Raw genomic sequence first — 27,984 nt, 5'->3', positions numbered from 1 at the left:
CCTGTTCTATTCGACAGATGTTCGATTTTTCCTAATGGGCGCGTACCCGCTTTCTCCGTGTTTTTAATTGCGCCTAATAAACCCAAGGACCTCTCTAAAAACCAGATGTGCGTCGCAAATATTTTTAGCCTTAAGAAAGCTTTCAGGACGACGGATTGAATGAAGATACATGTGTACACAATGAAAGAGAAAGTTATGGTTGGTCCTCAGGTTTATTGAGGGTCGAAATGACGTTACGCAGGCCATCGGCTGCCCGGTCGCGAGAGCTGCAGCGCAGATGTTTTAGGCGACGTAACAAAACGTGAATATCCCTATTACATATTAAAAAAAAAATAGCAGAAAAACGTAGACTAAGAAGAGTATGGCAGACCCATAAAACACTGGATGACAAACGCGAACTAAACAACGCAACTAGAAAGCTAACCAAAATCATCAAAAATTACAAAAATTACTGTTTTCATAAATATCTCGTCTATTTGTCCCCCACAGCTGACTCCAACTACTCACTATGGAAGGCTTCCAGAAAATTCACGCGCCCCCCGCAAATAATCCCTCCAATCCGCCGTCCGCAAGGTGGATGGGCGCGTAACCCTATAGAAAAAGCCAAACTGTTTGCTAAATATTTGTTTAAAGTATTTAAACCCCATTCCTCCAAAGTTGCCGCGGACATTACTGAATACCTGCACTCCCCCTTCCAAATGTCTTCTTCTATTGAACCCTTCACTTCTGCAGAGATTATAGAATCAATCAGTCGCCTAAATCTCAAGAAAGCAGCAGGGCACGACCTAATAGACAATCAATTCGGCTTTGGGAAACAACATTCAACAGTAGAGCAAATCCATCGCATAACCCACATGATCAGCCAAACCCTTGAAAAGAAAAAATATTGCTCAGCGGTATTCCTAGACATTCAACAGGCATTCGACAAAATATGGCATGAAGGGTTACTATACAAACTTAAAAAAATCCTACCACACACCTGCTATTCCATCCTAAAGTCCTACCTAACCAATAGACAATTCATGGTTAAATGCTTAGACGCCACTTCCACAACATTCCCAATAGAATCTGGCATACCCCAAGGTAGTGTCCTCGGATCCCTGCTGTTCTCCATCTACACTGCCGATTTACCTATATCAACTGAGATAACGATAGCAACATTTGCTGACGACACAGCGCTATTAGCTTCCCACGCAGACCCGGTAATTGCTTCATTCATTCTCCAGCGATGTCTCGACTCTATTTAAAAGTGGTTTCATAAATGGGGCTTCAAAATTAATGAAAAAAAATCCTCACATGTATCCTTCACGTTCCGAAAATAAACCTGCCCCCAGGTCACCATCAACAATACAACAATTCCTAGCAAGGACTCAGTCAGATACCTGGGCATGACCCTGGACAGGAGACTAACATGGAAAAACCACATCACAGACAAAACGAAGCAACTAAAGGACAAACTAAAAAAATTCTATTGGCTCACGGGCCGACGCTCCAAACTAAACATACAGAATAAAATTACCCTCTACAAGACCGTAATAAAAACTGTCTGGACCTACGGAATCCAACTATGGGGAACAGCAAGTAATTCTGACATTGAAATACTTCAACGCTTCCAATCAAAAACGCTAAGATCCATTATAAATACACCCTGGCATGTCACCAACGAACTAATACATCGCGACCTCAAGATACCAACAGTCAAAGAGAAAATAGCAAAATATAGCGACAAATATAGCAAAAGAGTCAACAAACACCGAAACCCCCTAATCACTGGACTACTTGATACGTCGGACCAGATCCGCAGGCTGAAGAGACACTACCCGCTAGACCTAAACGCTAGATTCAATTAGTTATTTAAATTAAGTAATATTTACTTATTCATAATGCTTACTTATAAATTATACTTATCTATAATAAGTATTAACTTATTATAAATAATTAGCCATGTCATTGCGTCACGCCAGAAAAAATTACTGAAAATTCTCAATGCGAGAATTGATTGTAAATTTTAATAAATAAAAAAAAAACATTGTGAACTTGACTTGAAGCCACTGATCCTCAACTGAAAGGTAACGTAAACAAGAATTTATTATATAATTTATTCCACGGTCATATAAGATCTCGACACTCATATACCGAAGCCTAGGGAAAATCTGGAAATTAAATCTCGACTAGTTATAAAAAATCAATGTGGAAAACAAGAAGAAGTTCTGTGCATGCGTGACATGCTATGAATGCCTTAAATGGAGACAAAGACGTTCTACTTATCTCTGTCAGTCTCGCAAGAACGCGGACTTTGTTGATCTTTCAATGTTGATTTTTCACGGCTAGATACGACTCAGTTTTCGGGCGGATTTCCCTAATGAGTGTGCAAATCTGTTTATATAATCATGGTTTATCCATGGGACGAGTCGGAAGAGGTATATAAAATCTCAAAATCTAGGGGAAACCAAAATTCAATTTATAGTTTGTAACACATATGAAATGGAAAGCTATTTTACCAAACATTAATTCCCCAATGAATATATCTCTATAAGATGTTAACTGTAATAACCTGCAAAGAAGCTATACAACGATATTGAAGAACGTACTATGATAAATCGTAGTATAACTTGACTTTTACTTGGTCAAGCAGTACAGTAATGTTCCGTTAATTGTTCAAGTGAATGGAACCTTATATGTGCAGTTATGGAAAGAAATACATTTCTAAGAAATCTCACGTATTTCTCCCTTTATTTAGATAGTAAAAATTCGCTCCACAAAAGGAATTAAAAAAACTAGTAAGTATAACGATGGCCACTTAAAGGAACAAGAAGCCAGTTAATTTGTCATTAGATATTACCGATTTTCGTTCAGTAACTCTCGAAATATCGTAAGGGAGGAATTCTGCAAACTGAGAACCACTGGTACCAGATCGTATCGGCTAAAACAGGTGCACCATAAGAAAGTGACCAATCGGAATGAAGATGATTAGCTCGTCATACGTATGAATGAGATAGTCGTCAATGGACGTCAGTAGAATGGGGTGGAGCAGGGGAGGAAAATACGAAGTAGCGAGGGTTGTCAAGAGTCAAGACTCAAGACTCAAGACACCTCGCCCACAAAAACCAGATGCCAGATGCAAATGCGACTGGGCGGTGAACACGCGCGACGCTTTTTTGTCACAGTCGCGTGAACTCAAAACTGATAAAAGTTATAAAGCAGTAATCAAAGGATTATACCCAAAAACAAATACAAATAACATGTGCGAGGAATTAGCTAAAATCGGGCATCAAGTAAGAGCAATAAAAAACATAACCAGGTACGATACCAAACAACCATTACCGCTATTTCTAATAGAACTCGAACCCAAAAACAACAGCAAGGAAATTTTCGATGTTAAAAAAGTACTAAACACAGTAATTACAGTCGAGCCACCCAGACACAAAAAAGACATACGGCAATGTATGCGGTGTCAACAATATGGACATACAAAGAATTACTGCAACAGAAACCCGGCGTGTGCTAAATGCGCAGAAATGCATCTAACAACGAACTGCCCATACACGGGAAAAACAAACGATGTAAAATCCTACAACTGCGGTAGAAACCACCCAGCCAGCTACAAAGGCTGTGTAGTCAGAAAGCAACTTCAAAGTAAACTTTTTCCGCCGCTTCGTAACAGGACATACAATAACTACCACACACAACAGGATAGCACAGTAACTGAGACAGCATGTAATGAACATCAACCATAATAATACCAACTTCTTTGGTAGCCGAAGCTACGCGCAAGTAGCCAAACAGTCAACACCATTAGATAATCAAAATCAGAACAATTACTGCAACGACACTACAGAAATTAAAGAACTACTAAAACAATCCATCAAAAACACCGAAATGCTAACAAAAATGATAAGCGAACAAAACGCAGTCCTCAGACAGCAAACGGAACTTACAAACATGTTGAGCAAAAAATAAAAATGGACACGCTTAAAATAGCAGCCTGGAACTCCAACAGCCTACAACAAAGGGCCCTAGAAACCAAAACATTCTTGTACAACAATAATATCGACATACTACTCGTATCAGAAACACACTTCACTACAAAAAGTTACATAAAAATAACGTACTACACCATATATGATACCAAGCATCCCTCAGGAAAAGCACACGGAGGGACCGCAGTAGTAATAAAAAACGACATTAAATATCACACAGCCTACACAGTCACGTCATTAAGGAACATATATAATCAACCACCGTCACTGTACAAACTAGCAGCAACCATTTACAGTTGTCAGCAGTATATGTACCGCTGCGGCACAAAATTACATTACAAATGTGGGAAGAGTACTTTCAACGCTTAGGTGACAAGTATATCGCAGCTGGAGACTACAACTCAAAGCATACACTATGGGGATCAAGAATCACTACACCTCGTGGTAGAACCTTGAAAAAATACATTAGAAACAATAACCTCAATATATTATCCACAGGAAGACCGACATACTGGCTGACAGACCTGAGCAAAATACCTGACCTACTTGATTTTGCAGTTACAAAGGGACTAAACGCAAATAAACTAAATATAGCACCCAGCCTCGAGCTTAACTCCGATCATACACTCATAATAATTACATACAGAAACAAACCAATACTTTATAACAATTCCGAGACACTATGCAATAAAACCACCAATTGGCAAACATTTAAAGAAATAATTGAGAGCAAAATCAACTGTAACATCCCATTGAAAACACCTGAACACATCGAACAAGCAGTAACAAAACTTACAGAAACTATTCAGGAAGCAGCACGGGCAACCACCATACCCGAATCAACAAATAGACAAACAAAAGTAATTCCGCCAGACATCCTCGAAAAAATTAAAGAAAAAAGAAAAGCGAAAGCAAAATGGCAAAAACATAGATCAAAAGAAAACAAAAAACACCTAAATAAACTTGCAAAAGAAATAAAAAACAAAATAAAAGAACACAACAACAACGAGTTCACAAAATTCATAGAGTCACTATGCGCACACGAGAACACCAACTACTCCCTATGGAAAGCAATAAAAAAATAAAGAAGCCAATAAAACTAGTCCCAGCAATCAGAAAAGCAAATAACACATGGGCAAGAAGCAATGAAGAACAAACTGAAGAATTTTCCAACCATCTAAGCAACACATTTACACCACATAATATCAATAACAGCAACCACAATTGTCATACCGACGAGGATGCGTTAACCACTAGTACCTCAACTGACAAACACTACATCATACCTAAAACAACAGCACAAGAAATTAGAAACATAATCGGGAAAACAAAAAACAATAAAGCACGAGGAATCGACCTAATCAGTGGTAAAATCTTGAAAAACCTTCCTCCAAAAGCGATACGACTAATTACAATAATTTACATTGCAATATTAAGAATCCAATACTATCCTAAACTATGGAAACTAGCACAGATCATAATGTTACCTAAACCAGGCAAAGACCCACACCAAACAGCATCTTACAGACCAATATCACTACTTCCCGTATTTTCTAAAATACTAGAAAAAATATTGTACGCCCGCTTAAAACCAATAATAATCTCTTGTAAAATATACTGCAGCTTCCCCCCTTTGTAACTTGTGTACTATTAGTTCTTGAGGCATTTGTTTTCTATTAATTCTCGCAGTTCCACATACGTTTGTTTCATGTCATGTAATTCTCGATACAATGTCGGTGAACTGTACCAATTATCAATAAATAAATAATATACTTTGTGCAATAACTCACTCTCTTCCAACAAATTCATCACAACATTTCTGCTAGCAGATCTGGTATCAGCTTTATCTTTGCCTGTATATATATTGCAATTGTGTATGTATTTCAACTTCAAATCACACAGTTTATAAAACTTAATGTTGTGTATTTAATTTGTTTGTCGTCGTTTAATTTGATCAAATTTTTATTTTAATTTTGTTTAATTTAATTTTTGTTTAATTTACTTTATATTAATTTAATAGGAAGGGAAAATTGAAATGATACGATTGTATATGAAATATGGATTTAAGATTTCCGATTAATACGGTAGTTGCTGCCATCAAAAATAGCCTAAGGATTATTTCAAAAAAATTTTTTTTACTTTTTATTATTTCTATTCCTTTTCTTTTATATTTTTTTTTTCGTTTTATTATTATTATTTCCCTTTATGTTAGGAGTGTTAGTGTGTGATGGGCATTGTTCGTCTATCGTGTCTTTTGGTAACTACTAGATTGAATTCCCAGTCTGGAAATGCATCTGTAGCACCTTCTTGGCTGTTGGAAAACAAATCCTTGTACCTTCGTCCGTCGTGGTTTGTTCAGAACGTCGTAAGTTTTATCCGCTAATTTATGTTTAATGGGTAGCGTTAACTAACGTTCAATGCAACTGGCAAATGAATTCCACTTTTCCGCTAACCTGCTATGCGCAGGAGTACTGGCACGGGAGAGGATTACAGTTATTCGGAATAGACAATTGGTACTGACAAACGTATTTATTTCGTCCGACTGGGTTATATTGATATAAATATGTTATAGTTCATTCGATTTTAGTCGATTAAAGGTATTACAATGTCGGTTATAAGTATCGTCGAATGCAAATATAGATATGTCGGGGTGGCGTTGTGGATAGGGTTGTTGGTGTTTAATGAGTCTTTATTGAAATTAGTCATCGTTGCGGTATAATAAAGATACAGTTTATTAGCACAAGTGTGGATCATACAAATTTGACAATCGACCACGGCGATTAAGCACTGGCGATATTAGTGACAATGGTCTCGGGTTCGATAACGAATCCGCGGTCAACGGGATGATGGATGAACGTTCTCACGAAGTCTAAGTCTGAACAATTACAGGTCGTAAACATGTTACTCTTTAGTCGATGAGATCGCGCGAGAGAATGCCTTTCCTGTCCCGATGATGCCACAGAGGAAAACTATATCGGGGTGTGTCTAAGGGCACGAGATCATCGGATTCGTCGAGGATAGCCTTCGTTCAGAAAGTAAGGGAAATTTGCGTTGCTGCTAATTGGTCAATTTCCATATCGGTGGTTAGAAAAAGATGCTAGTTACCCTAGAGGAAAAGTTGCTGGTGGGAGACGTCGTTCGTTGAAGATAGGTCTCCTCTATCTTCTCGTAGTTGGGACAAAGACTGTTTGTTTGGAAGACTTTAGTTAGCTAAGATATGTGTGTCGCCAGAGATATTTCTTTTAAGGAGAGCTATAGAATTACTCCATACCTTTGTTAGGTAAAGCGTTCATCCCTTGACCGCGGGCACGTTGGCGACTGACTGTCGCCTCGAGCCCAAGCTCACTATCACAAATCTCGAACAATTACAATTGGGTTGAATAACTACAATTGTTTAATTACAGCTATAGTAGACTCTAGATTACAATGTTGCGGGATTATCCAGAATTCTAGAGGCTCCGGTGTTCTTTCCTCTCCGACAGATATATTATATGATAGTATATAGTAAATATGTATGTAGATATAGTAAATACTCGAGTTTCTGATAGGATAAGTTTTACAAATGTTTGGTAGGGTAAGATTTATTTATTTCAATAGGATTAATGACGAAAGCTAATTTTCACTCGTTCGGGCGATTAACATAATGCGGTATGTGACAAACGCTATCGTATGATGCAGGCGACGCCGATCGAGGTCGGAAAGAATGCGTCTCGCAATGTTCGAAAATAGGTGAACTTGAGGCTGAAAAACTAGCTGCAGGACCTTCGCTATTTAGTCCTAGCTCCTTTCGGCGCCTCTTTTCTTCCCTTTTAACTTCTGCAGCAATCAATCGTTTGTGCCAACGTTCGGCTCGCCTCTTGCTGAGGTGACTTTTATCTTTTTGATTCTTTCTTGATTTTGTCATCTAATATGATCAAGATGAAGTGAATATCACTCTCTGTGTGTGACTTGTGCGATTTCGCAAGCCTTGCCCAAAGACGGGCAATATTTGCCAACGATGGGAGGAGGAATGCGAAGATCGATAAGTGTTTTCGACAATCGAAAATACCGTTAACACAGGTTTAACACAGCGAATAATCAGTTAGATTTAATAGTTTGATTCGAATGATGATGAACGTTCGGAATTTCGAAACTAATCACTATCGATACTCGGGTTCAACGGACCGAGTCGCAATGTGAACACTGATTCTCGAATAGTTATTCGACGCTCGGATTTTCGAAACTTAATTAACTTTTCTAATACTCGATTTTCGACAAACAGAGAGTCGACGTAGACGGACCGACTTCCGAATGAATAATGAATATTTCTTACACTCTAATTAATTTTTCTAATATTCGATTTTGACGGACAGAGTGACGATGTGAACGGTCTGAATTTTGAATAAGGACTCTTTTACTCTATGTTATTCCCCCTTATTTATAATTTTCCTAATTGTCACGTGATGGATCATCTCTATGGGAATCACAGCATTGCTACGTGACAAATTATGAATATTGTAACTGCCTACTTTCGCGGATTGTGCTGAAGTTTCGTCTTCTTGATTATCTTGTTTACGCTATTTGTAATTTCTCATATCCTTGAGACACGTAGATGCTGCTGAAGTTTCGTCTTCTTAATTTCTCATGTGTCATTTGGTGTTAAGGACATACAATGTAAATATTGTAGTGGCTCGTCTTTTGCTGAGGTTGCGTCTGCGATGCTTCCCAGGCCTTCCCTACTGATGCCAGTGGAACGTGCCAGGCGCGTGGCAACTTGTCCTTGCTAAAGTTGCATCTGCGATGTATCTGGTAACTTCCTTGCTGATGCCAGTGAAACGTTCTAGGCGCTCTTAGTATTTGTCGAGTCTTTTTATGCGTTATTTCCTGTTTCTTTCAATAAAATATTATTTTTTTTATAATAGTAAGTTTAATATATTATTTCATGGTTTATTTCTCACGGCTGGTTTCTATTAATTTCTAATATTCCTGTTATCATATAATAATGTGTCATATTGTATTAATTATTATTTATTCTTTTCTCGTTACGATCTTCCATTTGTATTATCATCTATTACATATTTACTTCTTCATCGAAAATATAATTTATTTTGTAACGCATAAAAGTTACTATATGCGCGTGTTGATTATTCAAAATGGCCGCCTGTGAATGTCCCTTGTATATAGTGACTTTTATTAATGTCGAATCTATTATTTATCTGTTAATTATTTGTAACTTTATTTTAGTAGTTGACGTATAATCGAAGTGGGAATAATATTGTTTCGCATTTATTTAATGTGTTTAATTATTGCATGTATTCCGATGCGCACGTGTAAGAGCTATCCTATGTTCATGACAATCCAAGATGGCCGCTCGTGAATGTCTCCAGTAAAAGTATAGTGATGCGTCCTTAATTTGTTTAATACTGAAATAATTATTCGTCCGTCGCTTATTTTCCTCTATTTTAGCGCAGTTAGAATTTTTTAAACGACAATAGTATTATTTGTGTAATTATTATAATGTGTATATATACTATATGTTATTTTAATATAATAGCATATGGATTATGTTATTGTTAAATTTTATAATTTATCAATAGCACTTTATTCTTTTATTGTTGTGTTTTGAGTAGTTTATTTTTATAGAGTGTTCATTAGAGCTTAATTAATTTAATACTGATATGTGCATAGTGTGTTATCACCAGTTCTACTGCGTAAGATAACCTTATTTCTCTACGCCAGACTTAATACAATTATACTATAATAACTTAGTACAATATAATAATTTCTTATCTTAATCGCGTTTATCGTTGGTACTCGGTTAATCGGACTTGATTAATTTCTAACCTATTCCTATATTATTGGCTATTTTCTGTTTCTTTATGAAGTTGTTGTTACCTTGCGCGTGTAATTTGCCGCCTTTACATAGAATTTTAGAGCTAATCTATACATTGTTAGTTAAAATCTTTATTGTTTATAGGTTCTACAATTCTAATCCTTCAACGCTGAGTCCTTTACTTGGAACAGTTACATGGTGCGTGTTTGGTATCTTCTGGTTCTTCGTTACATGTCCAACACTTATAATGACTACTTTTACTTATCCTAGAATTGTAAGTATATATATAGATATATATAAAACGCTATATTTTATAAATATCTGCATAGTAAAATAGTCCGTCCACTATCGTGTTTGCTAAGACGTGTTTGCTTCGTTAGCATTGGATTGTTTTGTTATGATGTCACAAATTTTTCCTTGATTTTCCAGTTTCCTGTTACCGTCTTGACTGTTTCGGTGGTATCTGATTCAGTATTCCATAAGTATTCACTTAAGTTTGGTAGTAGGCTTGTTGTAACTGCGTCGGTTTTAATGTATATCTTCTGATATGAGTAACAAGCTTCTTATTACTATCAATTTCTATTCTAAGATGGTTTACAACATTCTTCCCTTCTTAGGTTATGGTTGTTTACCTCGGTATTTATTACCTTCGGTATCTTCATACCTGTGAGTAGAATGCTCTTAAAATTTTCCAATAGTCAACCATAAGCTATGTTATTTTGTAAATGTTGTTATAAATATTTAATATTAGTGCAACTGAGGTTAACTTATCCGTTTGTTTCAGCTGACCGTCGTATATTATGTTTTGCAAAAATGGATCCATAGCCAATCCTTGTGGAGTTCCTGCATATACACTTCCTTTTACAATGATTAGTTGGATATAAATCTCGTTAACTTATAAGATACATTTTCTTGTTTGCTAGGACCATTCCATTGATGTTGAATTGTTTGTTATAATGTCACTAATTTTCTTGATTTTCCAGTTTTCTCACGTCTTTTTGACCATTCCAGTACTTCGATTCAACTTTGATTCTTTGTACACATTTACTCCAGTTTGGTAGTTGGTTTCTCATAACTGCGTTGGCTCTTGTATAAACCTCTTCGATGTGAGTAGTGAATTATTGTTGTCATTCACTTAACCTATCTTAGTTATTTTTTAACTCTTCCTACACTTATTAAGTGATTTTATTTCTTCTTATTGAAGACCGCTGAGTTATTTCGTTATAATGTCACTATTTTCCTTGGTTTTTCGGTTTTATCTTCCATTGGCCAACTGTAAGTCTGTTGTCGAACATCAACTATTGATTGTTATCGTGCTTCATTTAGTTTAATTGAGATATTATTGTAAGTCTTCAATAGCATTATTTTCTTCCATATATATTAAGACAATTGAGGTTAGTTTATCTATTCGTTTCTGCTGACAGTCGCATACTGTTATATGGAGTGAGTCCACAACTTGTTTCTGCGGAATTCCTGCATGTACGCTTCCTTCTACGATGATTAATTGTGCACTAGGTACTTTTAACTTTCACTGCTTTTAATTATATTATTGCATTAACATGTTGTGTATTTAAATAATGGTTAGAACACACACATAGTAATTTTCCTTTTTCTTTTACTATCTGCATGATTCGATAAGCAGTGTCACACTTCTTCTGGTTTAGGCACAATATTGTTATAAACATTTAGTAGTATTACGTTTTGTATTGAAACGATTGAAGTTAATTCTTCCATTTGTTTCAGCTGGCTATCATACATTATGCTCTACGGATATGGACACATAACCTGTCTTCGCACATACACTCCCTTCTACGATGAGTAATTGTTCACAAGGTACTTTTCACTTCCACTGTTTTGTAATTATTTTATTGAATAACACATTTTATATTTAAGTAATAGTTAGAACACGCATAGTAATTTTCCTTTTTCTTTTAGGTTACTACTATCTGCAGTATTCGACAAGCAGTGTTGTTCCATGTACCACCATATTACGTTGCCTCTTGAAATCGTTCTGGTGGTCTGTTTCGATTATGTGTTAGTTTTAACTTGTTCAAGTGTACTGTTCGCGGAATCCCTTTCTTCCCACTTTTCGTCGATTAGCTTTCTAACTTGTGCATCTTCCTTGATTTGCATTTCGACACCGACAAGTAACTGGAAAGGAGTTTTTCCCGTGCTTCTGTTTACTGTGGAATTCAAATATTTCTGAACCTGGTCAACATGTTTATACCAATCATCGGGTTTGGGGGCAGTCAGTTTAGTTAGTAATGGTATGAGTGTCTTGTTGACCCTCTCTACCTGCCCATTCCCCTTCGGCGCCCCCGTCGTGATTAATACATGTTTTATATTTTCTTCTTCGCAATACTCGCGGAAGGCGTTGGATGTGAACGCTGTTCCCCGATCGGAGATGATTCGTCGTGGGTTCCCAAAAATAGCCGCCTGCTTCTTCAGTCGGTCGATAACATCTGCGGTATCAGTAGTTCTAGTGGAATAAAGCCACGTAAACTACGTGAACGCATCCGCTACTACAAAGATGTGTGCGTATCTCTTCTTTGTAGCTGTCATAGGGCCCATATGGTCGATATGGTAAGTGTCTAAAAGTGTCTAAAAGTGTCTAACGGCGTGTTACCTTTGTCTAAAAGATTTAAATATCCTTCTGGCTTGTCCGACTTTCGTTCAGCTAGGATACAATCAAGTTGAATATCACATGCTCGACCTTTTCACGCAGCCCCTTAAACCAGAAATCCTTCTTGACTCTGTTTTGGTGACCCCAAAATGCCCACGCTCGTGCGCCTTCCTAATTATTTGAGTCTGCATAGCCTTCGGTACTACCATTAACAAATCATCTTTACAATCCTTGTATAAAATATTATTTCTGATTACATATTTCTCGACCTGGCTGCACGTTACGGCATCTAAAATCTTACGGACTTCAATGTCCTTGTTCTGTGCACTTCTTAACCGTGCAATCAGCCCGTTCTCACTTTCAGTTATATACATAATACTCGGCAATGGATTTCTACTCAGGGCATCCACATGCTGCATATTTTTACCCGGCCGATGACATACCTGATACTTAAAATCACCCAGCAATAAAGCCCATCTGGTTACACGCAAACACGAATCTTTTTTTCTCATTGTCATAGCAAATGCTTGGCAATCCGTGACGATAGTAAACGGCATACCTAACAGATATACTCTAAACTTATTTAACGCTTTTACTATCGCTAGTACTTCCAGTTCGTAACTGGTGTACTTTGCTTCGGCGGGAGTTGTTTTTCCGCTGGCAAAGTAGACCAGATGGAATTTACCATCGTCCAGATCTAGTTGCATTAGGATTGCTCCGTAACCCTCTGCGGACGCGTCTGTATGCAACTCAGTCTCTCCGCCCATTCTATACAACTTTAACACCGGTTCGCTGCCAAGCGCTGCTTTTAAGGTTTCAAAGGCCTCTACTTCTCGATCCCCGAACTGAACCTTTACCTCCTTTTTCAACAAATCCGTTAAAGGCTTAGCAATCTTCGCGTATTCCCTAATAAATTTTCGAAAGTACCCCGTAAGTCCCAAGAAACTCTGGACCTTTTTAACAGATGTTGGCTTGGGAAAGTTTGCAACTGCTCTAGTTTTATGTATGGACGGCCTTATGGTATTTTTTGAGACTATGTACCCCAAGCACTCAATTTCCTGCTGCAGAAAACGACACTTTCCCCAGTTTATAATTAACCCATACTGTTCAGCTAACTCTATGACCATTTGCGAGCGTTCCCACGCCTCCTCTAAATTCTTTGCGAGAATAATAATGTCATCCATGTACACGATGACAATACCTTTACATACTAGTTCCTTAAAAATCATCGAAATATACTTTTGAAACACAACGGGTGAAATCTTTAAACCAAACGGCAACTTCAAAAATTCATATTGCCCCGTTTGCGTAACAAACATGTATACTTTTGGCTGTCTTTGTCTAAACACACGTGGAAAAAACCACTCTTCAAATCTAACGTCGTGAGAAACTGAGTACCCTGCAATGCATCTAAAATAGCATCAATTAAAGGCAACGGGAAATGTAGACTCTCGATAAGTTCATTAAGCTCGCGAAAATCAACGCAGACTCTGATGGAGCCATTTTCTTTCTGACTACAACTATGGGACTTGCATATTCTGAGTTGGACGGTTTTATTATACCTTCACATGTCCATAATTCCATCAACTCGTCCACCTCTTTTTTTTTCCGAAGGCGCCAATCTTCACGGCCTTCGAACCACAGGTTTGTTACTATTTAAAACGATTTTTGCCGTTATCCTGACGTCCCGAAAAGAAAAGGGTCTTGGACTCTTGAGAAATAAAGTTTTTATATATATCATAAAGAGAGTTATATTTTTTACGTGACATTTTGGCCATCCTGCCAGGATACATCGACGTTGTGTAAAACAAGACTACGGTTTTGGCCTACGGGACATCCGACCAAAGGTGTATCAAGCAACCTGCACTGAGAACGACGATTTTACTAGTGAGTAGAACCATTTATTTTAAAAAAAAGATCGATCGACTGTATTCGGTAACGTCGGACTCCGACGATCTATTACTCTGAAATGGACAAGAAAGACGATAAGAAAATTACACTTGCCGCTTCGACTAGCGTTGATCCAAACCTACGGGAAATTTTGGATATGATGCAGCGCCAGAACGAAGAGCATAAAGCAACCGTAAATAATTTATATAAATTAATCCGCGATGAAAGCACTCAACGCATTAAAGAGATAGAATTAACAGGGAAAACTATGGCCGAACTTAAGCTAGGGGCACAATCCTCCGTAGACGCTTCCGAATTTAACTCAATCATAACAAACGATACTAGTGTTGCCAGCAGAAGCACTACCCAGAACACTCGTATAGCGAAACCTCCAGTAAAACGCGTACGGACCAAAGAAACTCCAGAAGCCTCCGACCCGGCGAATTCCGAGGATGAAGAAGAAGAACCAGCCTCGTACGAACGACCCATGTTCGACGCGAAAATCAGTATCGAGTTCATCCCAATCCTTAACGGTCAAGATGACATTGGGGTGGCAGGATTCATCAAACGAGTAAGAGAAGCTAGATCAGAATGTAAAGAAAAACATGCTCTATTAAGACTAATTTTAACCAAACGTATTGTCGGTGAAACCGAAAGAAGCATTAGACATTCAGTTATCGAGACATATTATGGCGATTTATTCGAAAACCTGAGAAAATTCGTGTCAATTAATATAATTTCAAATGGGGCACGCGATAAACTACAAAGAACCCTTCAAAGTTCTAACGAATCAGTACACGGATATGTCAAAAGATTGCGACATAATCTCAATGAGCTTATATACGATGTAAACAAACTCAGCCGATTCATGACCGCCGAGCAAAGCACGATTGTAACTCTGAAATTTTAAGCGCAGAAAACACTGTCAAATTGTGTAAAGTAGTAGTTTATAACATTGAAGATATAACTTTCATTCCATTAAATGCTGAGAATCATTTTATAGCTATACCAGAAAAACCGATAGATCTGAGCATTTTCGAAGAAAAGGCACATCGAATTATTAAACTAGAGAAACCATCTTTGTTACAAACCAATAAAACTGTAGACATATGGTACAAGAATAATCATATGAGAATCAGTGGTAGTACCAAGGAAATTTCTCACGAGATTAAAATCAAAACAGTCAATGTAACCAATAATTCAGATTGGACTATTTTACTAGATAAACTAAAGAAAACTCCGAAACTCACTAACGATAATTACGGACACAAAAGCACTCTGGATGAAATCGAAGATCGAACGAATCAACGAGCTTGGGCTCGAGGCGACAAGCAGTCGCCGAACGTAGCCGCGGTCACGGGATGAACGCTTTGCCTAACAAAGATATGAAGTAATTCTATAGCTCTCCTTAAAAGAAATATTTGTGACGACACGCGACAGTAAACATTCCAACGGTTTCTGTCCCGTGGCTCGCCATACGCAGACCCTATTCTTCGGGTATGATGGTTACCAGATGCCGATGCATCTCCACAGTACATGTTCAGCTAGCCTGAGGGCCGTTATAAACATTAAGATTTAGTTACCTAAATTATGAAATCGAAGATCGAATTAATTAACTAACTTTTGCTCATAGAATCGATCAAGTTGAATCATGGGGAATATCTTTATTACAAATTATAGGGTATTTATCCATTGCTCTCATATGCTCATACTTCCTCAACAAAATAGGAATGCCAAAATTGTGTTTCCATTTATTCTGCTGTAAAATCAAGCGAAATACGACAAATAACAATCCCCCAAGCCAGCGCTCCGATACCAATCAACCCGGTACCCATCAATATATACACCCCGGTGGTACCTGTGCCCAGCACCACCAACGATTCACACGTAACCTTCGACCTGGAGACACCCAAGGCAAAATTCCACCCATCCATCTTAAAGAGGAGAAGGAACTTCGAGGACTAAGTTCATTCTAAGGAGGGGGGAGTGTAACCCCAAAATCTTTTACCCTGACGTCACCTTAGGCGACCACTCACCTCTAGATATCCTCCGGACAGTTGACACCTCGCCACCCTGATAAAGAACTTCTAAGAATAATATCCCCTCCACCATTTCCATTGTTCTCGCTGATATTTAGACTCCGAATAATGACGGCCAAGTCAGTCTGAATAGCAAGCCGATATTTGAGCATTGTAATATTGGTACTAAAAGGGTCTTGGACTCTTGAGAAATAAAGTTTTTATATATATCATCAAGAGAGTTATATTTTTTACGTGACAAACGCGTTGACGATGTCCAGAGACACCGCCAAGGCCACGCCGTCACGGGAAACCATTTCTTCCGTGAGTACCCGTACGCGCCTGATCGCGTCGATCGTCAAACGTCCCTTCCGGAAGCCGCACTGGCTGTCGCGCCAACCCGGTACCCGCACCGACATGTGTAGTTCCAGACGGGCGACGACGACTCTCTCGATAAACTTGCCGACCTCGTCTAGTAGGCATATCGGCCGGTATGCCGACGGCGAAGTCGCTGGTCGGCCCTCCTTGCGGAGCAGGGCCAGCCACGCTGTTCGCCACGCCCGTGGGTAGACTCCATCACTCAGGCGTCTGTTGTAGAAGTGCCGAAGTTTGGGAGCCGCGACCCCCATTGCTTCGCCCCAGATCCGGCCCGAGATCCGGTCCGGGCCCGGCGCCACGTTACGGGGGGTCATTTTCCTGGTCGCCTCCCACAGCTCCTCCTTGGTGACTTCCCACTCCGTGTTCCATTCCGTCGTGAGGATGGATTCCCGCGGCTGTTCGAGCGCGGCGTCCTCTTGCGGGGGGAACAGCGTCCCGATGTCCTTGGCCAGCAATGTCAGTTCCATCGCCGACGTAGGCGGGGGCCCTTGGCGCGGAGTTTACGCGTCGGACTCGACCGTTCCTACCAGGTCCGACCAGGCACGGTCCTTGGCGGCCCTGATTTCTCTCTGCAGCGAGCACCTAAGTTCGCGATACGCTCCGTAGCGCAGAGAGATCTCTTCTTCGTCGCGTCGCCGTCTGCGGCGAACCCTCATATACCGTTTCCGAGCCTGGACGCATCTCGCACTCAGCTCTGCGAAGTCGGGGTTCCACCAGTGGACCGCTCTGCGTCGCATCGTGTCCGGTGTGACTCGCGGCATGGACGCGTCGCAGATCGCCGTCATGGCTCGGCGACGGTTCTCAGCCTCCTCTTCCACACCTGTTTCGGTAGTCGTCGTCGTGGAGGCCTCCCAGCTCGAAACTGTCGCTATCGCAACCGCCCGGAGTAGATCTTCGTTCCTCTCCTTTACCTTCCATCTTGGCGGCGGGCGCGCGCGTCCCGCTCTTGAACGGCCGCGGCCATCGCCAGCGGACGTCGTTCCAGGTCTGGGTGTTTCCCTCGCCTCCATGAGTATGTAGAGGTGGTCCGACAGTGTCACGACTCCTTCGGCCACTCTCCGGCCTGAAACCCGTCTGAACGCGCCGGGAGTAGGCCACGTGATTTCCACAACGGAGCACCCCATCCGCGCCACGCAGGTGCAGGCCGATGCTCCTGTTTGCCAGCAGGAGCCCGAAACCCGCGGCCCAATCCGAGAGTTCGCGACCGCGCGCGTTGGACCAGGGGTTTCCCCATTTCGTGGAGTGAGAGTTAAAGTACCCCAGGACGAGCACCTGCCAGGGGAAGGTACCGCCTGACGCAGACGGCCCACTCGACCGCGACGTATCCGTTGCCGCGCTTCAGCGAGACCCCGTGGGCGGGTGCCCCCGGCGCTGATGTCAAGGTGACGGCGACCATCTCGTCCATGTCTCCGGTCCAGTCCGGAGCGTCCAGCATACTGTACGGTTCGGCCACCACCGCTAGGGCGACCGCGTTCTCCCGGATAGTTTGAAAGAGCAAGTCTTGCGCTCTTCTCGACCGACCCAGGTTCGTTTGGAGGATGCGCATGTTCTTAGTCCCCTAAGTTCATCGTTTCGATGGCGTCCTCCGCACCAACCTCCCTGCTCGCTGGCTCAGGTTCTCAGGTCCCTGCATCGGCGAGCCTTCCTTTTCACCACTTGTAGCCGCGGGTGGCTCTTCTTCTCGTTTCCTTCCTCGGTGGAGCGCAAACCGGTCCTCCCATTCTGTGCGCCGACGGTGCCCAGAGCGCCTCGCAGAGCAGGCGTTTCGGGTTTGCGGCGGTGCATCCTATGGCTCGGTGTCTCGAGCCACCGCACCTGTAGCACAGGTGCCCACTGTCCTCCTTGGAGTTGCACGTCCTCTTCACGTGTCCGATTTCCAGGCACTTGTAACATTGAAGAGGTCTTCGCGCGATGGCCTCGATCTTCGCTGTCGACCATTCTATCGGGACCTTGCCAGTCTGGGTCAGTATCCTCACCGCCCCGGCCGGGCCTCGCATCCACACGGATCCAAGACCGTTTCGGGCGGACCGGACCTCGACCAATTGGACGTCCTCCGCCTTGCAACCACCCTCCTTCGCCAGGGTATCCCTTATCTCTCCTTTGGTGACCGAGATGTCTATCCCGATCACTCTTGCTTCCGCGGCTCGAAAGGGTACCGCTACTCGGACCTTGCTGGGATCCAAGATCCGCGTCAGATGTGCCGCGAGCGCGGCAGCTTTTCCCCCCTTCTGGCCTTGGGCGAGGTCTAGTACGACTCCTCCGGTCATGGCTATCCGCATCTTCAGCGCCTTGACGCCGACCTTGGCCAGAGGGATGCTGCCTCTGGTAAAGGCCAACACCTCCACGTAGGATTGGGCCGATCCTTCCTTCGTCGTGATGGTGACCGCCGATGTTCGCGGTGTGCGCGGGAGGGGCGACTTGTCTCCCCTTTTTTCCGCGGTCTCCGTTCTTCGCTCTGGGGCTTTCCTTGGATTTTTCGACCCTGACACCGCGGTCGTCCTCGCTGGTTGTTTTTCGGCCGTCGCCTTCTTACTTTCCCTTCTTCTTTCCACGATCTGCCATTCCATGGCAGCTGCTTGACCATCCATGGTCGCTGGAACGTTTGGAGCTTCAGTGTCCACCCTTCTCGAGGTTTGCATGGGGATGGCCTCCGTTTCCTTTTTCCCGTTGATGTCTCGTAGGCGTCCCTCTGCTAGTCGGGTCAACGCGGTGCCCATCTGCTCCATCTTGCGCTCGATAGCAGTCAGGGGCGACTCGCCGCTCTTCTTCGTCGCAAAGTGCAGGGGTATCTTCTCTCCGAGCGCCGCGATCCCCGCTTCCATTGTCGTCAATCGTGCTTCCATTGTCGTCAATCGTGCCTCCATTGCCGTCATTCGTTCTTCCATTATGGCGAAGCACGGGGCGGCCTCCATCCTTCTTGTCAATTCTGTTGCGTTGAGGGTGAAGAACGTTGCCGCGTACTTTAGGGTGTTCACGTATCTGCTCTTGAGATTGCCAGATTTTTCGGCAACCATAACCATCTCGTCAGCTAGCCGGATCTGTTCCGCCCCTAAGTCCGCCGTTGTGGCTGTTCTGAGTTCCTGGGCCATTTCCTGGTAAGACCCAGAATGTCCGCCAGACTTCCTCATCCTTGCGCGTCGCACTCGGACGATGAGGGGGGTATCCTCGTCATCCGACGTTTCTTCGATGAGTTGGCTCCGAGTGCTTGATGGGAGGCGGAAGAACCTCTCCTTGGGAGTGCCCAACTCTGCTTCAGCGCTTCCACTCGCGACTTCCTCCGTCTTTTCCTCTTCGTTCTTTTTACTCCTTGCCTTGCTCTTGATTTCTGGATTCATCATCTGGTTCTTTCGGCACCCAATCACCGAGGCTTCCGGCTGCCTCTAATTCCTTGCGGACAGGGAGTCACCCCCGGCAGAGCCGCTTACCGGGGGAAGGCTGATACCGTCGGGGGGTCGCCAGGTATCCCGCGGTTGGCCGCTAATGACCAATGCACCCATCAGCCACTTCGCAATGCCCTCGACTACGAAGTACCCCGTCGCCGCTCACCGCTGCTTGGGGTTAGGGATTTTTTATAGAGGTTGTCATCCTCGTGGTCCGGCCGATGAAGGCAAGACCCCCGGCCCATTGAGACATGACCAATGGGGTACGGTATTTGGGCTAAGGTTCCTTGGAGTCAGATGCCCGTACTGCTACTCGCCAGCGAGTCCGCAGCCCCTGAGGGATTGGAAGGTATGGGAAAGGAGAGGAGAAGTGGGAGAAAGAAGGGAGAGCCGTGATCTCCGGGTTCCTCGATAAGACAACACATACTGGCCGAGAGTCCGGGACCCAGTCATGTCCGTTCCCGAGTCAGAAACTTGACGTAGATCTGGCGGGATGCTAAGCCCGCGACGGCCACCTATCGGATCCCCGTCGTGTGTGGCTTTTATGCCACGTTGTCTTCCTGTTCTGTTCCTCGGGAATGGTGGGTTCCTAGCCCACGTCGCCATCCTTGTACAGTCGACATCTTCCTTCGGGACCTCCTGTCGCTGCTCCAGGAAGGGATTGTGATAAGTGGACGTGAGAGAAGAAGGGTGCTTGGGAGAGCCATTGCTCCGTTAGCCACCGACATGGAGGAGGAGTTGGCACTTGGCACTGGTGGGCGTGAAGAGTGCAATGCCACACCAGCGCCTTCAGGTCCCGCCTGCAGGCAACCTAACCCCAACCTAACCCCATATCTAGCGCGCGTACTTCGTTCAACCGCTCTCCTCGCCAAATACCTCCCCCTTTATCATTTCTCACCGTAAGCGGCGTGCTCAGGACACCATCCCCGGCGCCGAACACCAACTCCACCTTCCGATTCCGTTTTCATCTGGGTCGTTCGGCACCCATCCACCGAGGCTTCTGGGTGCTTTCAATTCCTGCGGAAAGGATGTCGTACCCGGCACAGCCGCTTACAGTCTCCTAGATGGTCTACACGTACAAGTCTGTCTATTATAATGAGGCAATTTGTTTCTCATATTTGGAGAATAAGGGTGACTTTAGTAGGTTGTACTGCCAAAGTACAGTTGTGTCACTTTACCCACAGAAGTACCATTAATGCCACATAATGATATACATATTGATATAATAATATCAAATGACTTTTATAAGAACATTGTTTTTATAATTTCAATCCCTTATGAGTTCTTCCGCGATACTTACTTAAACCGAACGCTCTGTACATACAAATACATTTAGGTGTGTACACATGTGTATTTGTGTGTGTAGTTACAAGTTTGGCTTCGTTCACTTCTCCTTTCTTAGTTTTCATTTGTCAGAATATATTTTATTCCACACTTTATTCTAGTTAAAACAGCATATTCATTTATTTTCTTGTTTATTCCTCTAAATAACAGATTCTATTTTACTCCTACTGGTAAGTGCAAAAATGTTTTAAGATTTGCTATATAAGTTATTTTATAATATGCCTTTCTTTTCTATCTAGATTGTATTTATTTTGATTGTATTTTGAGAACATGTCAGATTTCCGTAAAAATAAAGATCCACAATCAATATTGAAAAATTTAATGCCAAAAGAAATACTTACGACTGCTTATTTTCCTAGGAAAGAATATGGGAAAAATGCATATTTTCCAAAAATTTATGTAAACCTAAAATGTCATTGAAAAGGGTCAACCTTGGCTATACAGAAAACAGATTTCTTAAAAATAATTATGAGAGGCTTGAACAAGATTTCGTTTATTAAAAAAAAAAAGAAAAAAGAAATGAAGAAAAGGAAGCTGATATCTCATTTCATCAACAATTGTTATTTTTTTAAAATAAAAATTTTATCTTAAATGAATCATTAAACTCAAATAAAACGAATCTGCATTAGAAAGCACGCTTACATCAGTGCTTAGAACGTAATGAATATAATAAAAGCATTGAAACCTTTTGTAAGAAAAGCTGTTCGTCAAACAAAAAACAAATTACACTGTATTGAGCATAAAGTGTGTTTATTATGGCTGACCTCCAAAAATTTCAATATAGCAGAATCAGAAATGGGACAAGAAAGTGCGAGATTAATCATATGGTAATAACGGTCATCATATGATAATATATTAATAGAAAAGGAGATAAAATGTTACTACAATAGATGCAATGGAAGCATTTGCCAAGACAGATCTACATTGTAGAGATGGCGTGAAACGTAACTTGTTAATAACGAAGTGATTCGATCAAGTTCGTTCCCAATCAAGACGATATTTCATAGCGCCTTGTACTTTCCATAGTCGTTTTTAATTGATGGAGAGCATAACTGTTCTTTGTACGTATCAGATGATCTGTAGGTGCTATTATACTTTTTATATTAACGACATTGTAATTTCGACCAATCGCGGGGAGACGCAATCGCGAGGAGAGACGTCAACGGGAGTCGTAAATTCCCGTTACGATTATACTAATCAACACCACGAGTTGATCGATCCCCTGATTTCCGTTAGGATAATAGGGGTGATTAAGTTTATATAACACTGTGATTCACAGAATTATAAAAATATATATTTCCAACACTTAAACTACACTGTTGAGTAGATATAAATCGTCGATAACAACTTGTCGCACGAAGATGAGATAGATATGAATAGTAGATTAAGGCTCGTACAGTCGAATTTCGTATGTTAGTGGACGTAGCACTCGAGGATACTTGATAGACGTTAGATTTTGATGCTAGACTTCGACGTTGTAGTATGTAGAAGAAGTAAGTTGACTTGACCTAGCGGTGTTGACGAAATAAGTTGACTTGACCCTCCTGATGTAGCAGGAGAAGTCTTCGACTTGACCTTCCTAGAGTCGTAGGAGAAGTGATGAGTAGGAAGCCTCCTACCAACGTGGTTCGTGAGTGACCTTGTGCATGGGAAAACCCAGCCTGTTTTATTAGATAGCTATTTAGTTTTTCCTAATGGGTGCACACCCGCTTCGCGTCGAAAATATTTTTAGCCTTAAGAAATCTTTCAGGACAACGGATTGAATGAAGACACATGTGTACACAATGAAAGAGAAAAGTTATGGTTGGTCCTTAGGTTTATTGAGGGTCGAAATGACGTTACGCAGGCCATCGGCTGCCCGGTCGCGAGAGCTGCAGCGACGATGTTTTAGGCGACGTAACACTGAGTAATGAGCTTGCAGTATCGAAGCTGGCAGTCGAGTCCTACGAAATGGTGCTTGTGTATTAAATTTGATTTGAGTTTATGGATATACAGGGGGTGCCAGTTTTCCCTACCAAACGTTGTCATTATATTCTATAGGTCAAGACAAAAAGAAAATGTCATATAGACATATGCCATTGGAAGCATCGTTAAAAAGAGTTATAACAAGAAGAAACGATATACGAAATGAGCAGTGATAAACGTGTGTTATTACGGTGCGTTATTACGATGCAAAAAGTAATAGTCAGAAGGTATCACGATACTTTTATGACTTCAACGCCTGTACTCTACGATTTCATAGTGTCGATATAGTAATAACTGAGATATAACACTTTATCACGTCTCGTTATAACGGACCTCACTGTAGATCGTTGTCTCGATTGACATTATTTTATTAATTTTTAAAATTTTAAAATTTTAAAATTTTTAAATTTTTATTCTATATTTTCGACTTCTTTTTTCGCCTAGAATCACCCTCTTTCCGCTTGTACCGCCAGTTACCAACCACCCTGTATATCATAAGCAACGGTGTAACCTAAGTGGAAAAAATATAAATTTATAATCACAGTGTTATACCCTCTTAATCACCCCTATTATCTTAACGGAAATCAGGGGTTCGATCAACTCGTGGTGTCGATTATTATAATCGTAACGGGAATTTACGACTCCCGTTGACGTGTTTCCCCTCGATTGGTCGAAAATACACATGGTACAAAAGGTAAATAAACGTCTAGAAGCGGATTTGGGAAATACTTCTACTTTCGATCAGCCTTCTAATAATTAGAATAACGAAAAATTAGACATTACAAAATTACGTAGTAACGGTGATAAGTTTCACATATAAGAGCTATCTAAATTATTAAATTGGTCGCCACTTCTAAGAAAACTCTACATCTGATCTTTTTTAGTTTTCTCAAGCACTGAAGCCATCGACAGCGTGTAGACAAAAGACGGCGACGAAGACTGTAACGTCAATTTTTATCAGAGGCCACCGCGTATCCTCAATTACCCCAGGGATCCACCATAAACTTAAACTTTTTAAGTTTATTATTTCTGTTATCTGTTTATGAATGGTCCTTGAAACAGCCCTTAGGTTGTTATACGTCCTTACTAATTATGGAGAAAGCAGGTGGTTTCTCCTCCTATCTTCATTTATTAACATGACCTATAACCAATTGGCATCGTGGATCGTTACCCTCACTTTTCCTAACGGAAGGTGCGAATAGCGAATCCGCGTTGTTAATTAAAAAGGGCACACCCACATCGAGCTTTCCTCCGTAATGAGACGAGAACACCTAGGGGAAAATTAGAAAAAACCATCGAACAGTGAACATCTCTCCGATCAGTGTAAACCTTCTAACGTCTTCGACGTCACTTGTCGCCGATGCAATGTAACCGTTTGCCGTTTTCGTGGTGGAAGCGATGCCGCGACATTCAACCTCATTCTCCTGACGAACGAGCATGCTTACCTGCTCGTTAGACCTGCGAAAGATCGTCTTACCGCTGTTAGAATCGAATGGACCATCTATCACCGTCGTGATGATCGTTCCCGAATCGGCTGCCGGGAACACGTACGTCTCGTTCGCGATTTCTTTACCAGCTTTCAGCGATTCTGCCGCCACTTTCGAACTCTTTATGATCAAAGCGGTCGACCTGACCACCTTCGGACTCTTTTCGAGGGCGTTTATACGTTGCCTGACGACGTTATTGATATTACGGCCGACTAACTCCTCCGAACCTATCACTATCTTTTGACTGTACAATGGCTGAGGTCGGTTCGCCGTGCTCCCGGGATATTTCATTCTAACTTTCGCACGATTTATGGTGGTGTTGAAAGTGATGGTGGTGGTAGTGGTGGTGGTGTTGTGGGTGGCTCTCACATGCGTATCATTTTCGTCTACTGCTAAACGAACAGAAAGAAAAAGAAAAGACAAATGAACGATCTAAGAAGCCAAAGAAGCGCCGATTCTATGTCGTTGTTTCTTTTTCTCTTCCCTTTCTCAAATAACGTGTTTACGACCGGCAACGTTTTCTATTTAATTGCCAATTATTCGATATCGATGCATTTCCATCATTTCCATCCGAATTATGACCAATTTCTTCTTAAAATTATAAACCAAAGAGATACCACGCCAAAATAGACTATCGACTTTTAAGGAATTCCACGTTTTTATCTTCTTGGCGTATCACAAAGTATTTTTAAGCTGGAAACATTATGATTCGTTTAATTCGATCGTACCGCTGGAATAGAATTACTTTACTTACGCGATATTCCTTAAATAATTTCCGTTCGAAATATCGTCGACCGTTTCAATCAACGGTTAAATATAAATAATGAATTTCTCGAAATTCAAAGCCACGGCGAAAAGATAGCAAACAAATAAATGTAACGGATATGCAAGCGTCTATCGCAAAGTACACCGAATATTCTGTGAAGATACGTTTCGTATAATACGAAGTGGTTGGTAACTGATGGTACAAGCGGAAAGGGGGTGATTCTACGTAACAAAAAAGTCGAAAATATAGAATAACAATTCTTTTTTTTAATTTTTCCATCGAGAGAACGATCTACAGTGAGATCCGTTATAACGAGACGCGATAAAGTGCACGCGTAACGACCGAAAATTCAAAGTCGATTTTCTCGAAAACAAAGCTTCAAACGAAAAATGTTTATTCTATATTTTCGACTTCTTTTTTCGCGTAGAATCATTCCCTTTCCGCTTGTACCACCAGTTACCAACCACCCTGTATAATTGGAGACAAAGCTTCGATCAAAGCGAGACAAATTCTCGACTGCGATACATTAGTTCCGAAATAATCGATCGCAAAATAAGTTTCTGTAAATGCGGAACGAGGAACGTTCGTGAAACTTTAGGTCATTTAGGTTGCTTTTCCCCGTACCTTTTACGATTCGTTGCCCATTTCCCTGTTAAGCTTTTCCTCCTAATTTCTTAAAACTCCAACAGTAGCAACTTCCGTTGCTTTAGACTGAACTCTTAGAAACACCGTATTACTTATCGGATGATCTAATATTATCCAGTGGATTGCTGAGACTCGTTCGATAAGGACGAATTATAACGACGTACGTAGATATATCCAGTTGCATACAAATCTATCCATCCACTTTCTAAATCGGTTACAACGACGTTTCTATGCAAAAATCGTTGGCACAATCGTTGGTAAGAATTTCGCGAAGACCAGATCGAAAATATTCGAACATAGCACTATCTCTGTATTGCCTTGTGTAAAAGGGGATGATTTAAATATCGTGTTGCTTATTCTACGACAATACGAACTACATGTAGCTCGAAAGTAGATAAACAATTTCTTCCTCGTAATCTTTATATTATTTCTTTTTTTATTAATCTATATAAAATTCTTCATATCTTTTAACAATATCCGTAATATCTGTCTAATAGATAGTAAGAATCGTGGTACTTCAGGATAATTTTTCCCTCCTCTTGGCGATAAACTGCAAGCTGTCTTTTATCGAAATTAACATTCATTTTCATTACTTTGATTTCTTCCATCTAGATCACAATGTGCTCTAGTCTGCTGATTTATTTGTCTAAGGGGGTATTCTGGTCTAGAAATTTGAAAAAATCGAAAATTTTTTTTTTCATATTTTCAAAGCTTAGACATTCAAGAATATGTCCTTAAAAGGATTTTTCAAAATTTCAATTATTTTATGAGTTACAGCCACTTTTGTGACGCGACATCTGCTCCGGTCCGACCGGAACAAATGAATAGTAGACGGTAGACGTTGTCCGAGTAAACTTGTCTCAAAACTTTAAACGCCTTTTTCTCGAAACTACTTTTTTCGAGTTGGCGTACACGATATCTCAAGTTCTAACGAACCGATTTATTTTAAATTTGGTGTGAATATTCCTTATATACTCCTCTATCGTCCGGACCACGCTCAGCTCAAAATCTTTAATATTACTATTTTTTAAATGTTCGGAATTGTCACAAAAACGTGCGAAATAAGAAATTTTTTTTCAAACGGCCGTCATTTTGTGAAAAAATGTTGTATTAACTTTTCCAAGGTTCAAGCCATAGCGGCATCCATACTAATTAAGAATCCGTTCGCACTTTTTATTTTAGATGACCAGAAGGTTTGATATCATGCACGCCACGACACCTCAATTTTATTGGCAGCACCCACTTTGCCAGCTCGTAACTTTTTAAATATTGAGTTTTTTTTTTCAGTGAATTTTTTACGTAATCTCGAAATATCAATAAACAAATGCTAAAAAGAAGGATAACAAAAATATTTTTTGTTTCGCTTGTACAGAGCTTTAAAAATCGCCCGATATTCATGCCTCTAGACCAGAATACCCCCTTAATAAATATTTATCGTTAAACTAACTCGAGTGTTCCTTCAATCACTATCACGCCCTATTACCTCAAATCGATTGTCCAGAGCGTCAAGGAATTTATCAAAGTCTTCTTTAGAAATGGAATGTCTAGGAGGACAATATACGGCTGAAGTGGTGATTGTACCATGGCAATTTTCTATCGCTACGTTTGTAGTTTGGAGGTAGTCCTTTTGGAACGATGGAAGCTCGTAATGCTTAATGCTGGCTTTGATAATAATTCCGGTGCCGCCGTGGGCCTT

At 41.1% G+C, this 27,984-nt stretch overlaps 2 long non-coding RNA genes across 2 annotated transcripts; one reads left to right on the top strand and one right to left on the bottom strand.

Moving 5' to 3' along the window:
• The first annotated feature begins 9,141 nt into the window (after window positions 1–9,141).
• On the top strand, window positions 9,142–11,876 carry LOC138189359 (uncharacterized). Its single transcript, XR_011176031.1, has 4 exons — window positions 9,142–9,429; window positions 9,937–10,066; window positions 11,536–11,625; window positions 11,728–11,876. It is a non-coding gene; the product is annotated as an uncharacterized LOC138189359 (long non-coding RNA).
• Window positions 9,904–11,000, bottom strand: LOC138189360 (uncharacterized). The gene is made up of 2 exons (XR_011176032.1): window positions 10,582–11,000; window positions 9,904–10,456 (listed from the first exon to the last, which is right to left on the bottom strand). It is a non-coding gene; the product is annotated as an uncharacterized LOC138189360 (long non-coding RNA).
• Window positions 11,877–27,984: the final 16,108 nt, after the last annotated feature.

Source organism: Bombus flavifrons, unplaced genomic scaffold (assembly GCF_040668555.2).
Source record: "Bombus flavifrons isolate JBK064 unplaced genomic scaffold, iyBomFlav1_principal scaffold0026, whole genome shotgun sequence".
Lineage (NCBI taxonomy): Eukaryota > Metazoa > Arthropoda > Insecta > Hymenoptera > Apidae > Bombus > Bombus flavifrons.
The sequence above is the reverse complement of the archived record's forward strand: the minus strand, read 5'-3'. Positions and strand labels throughout refer to the sequence as shown.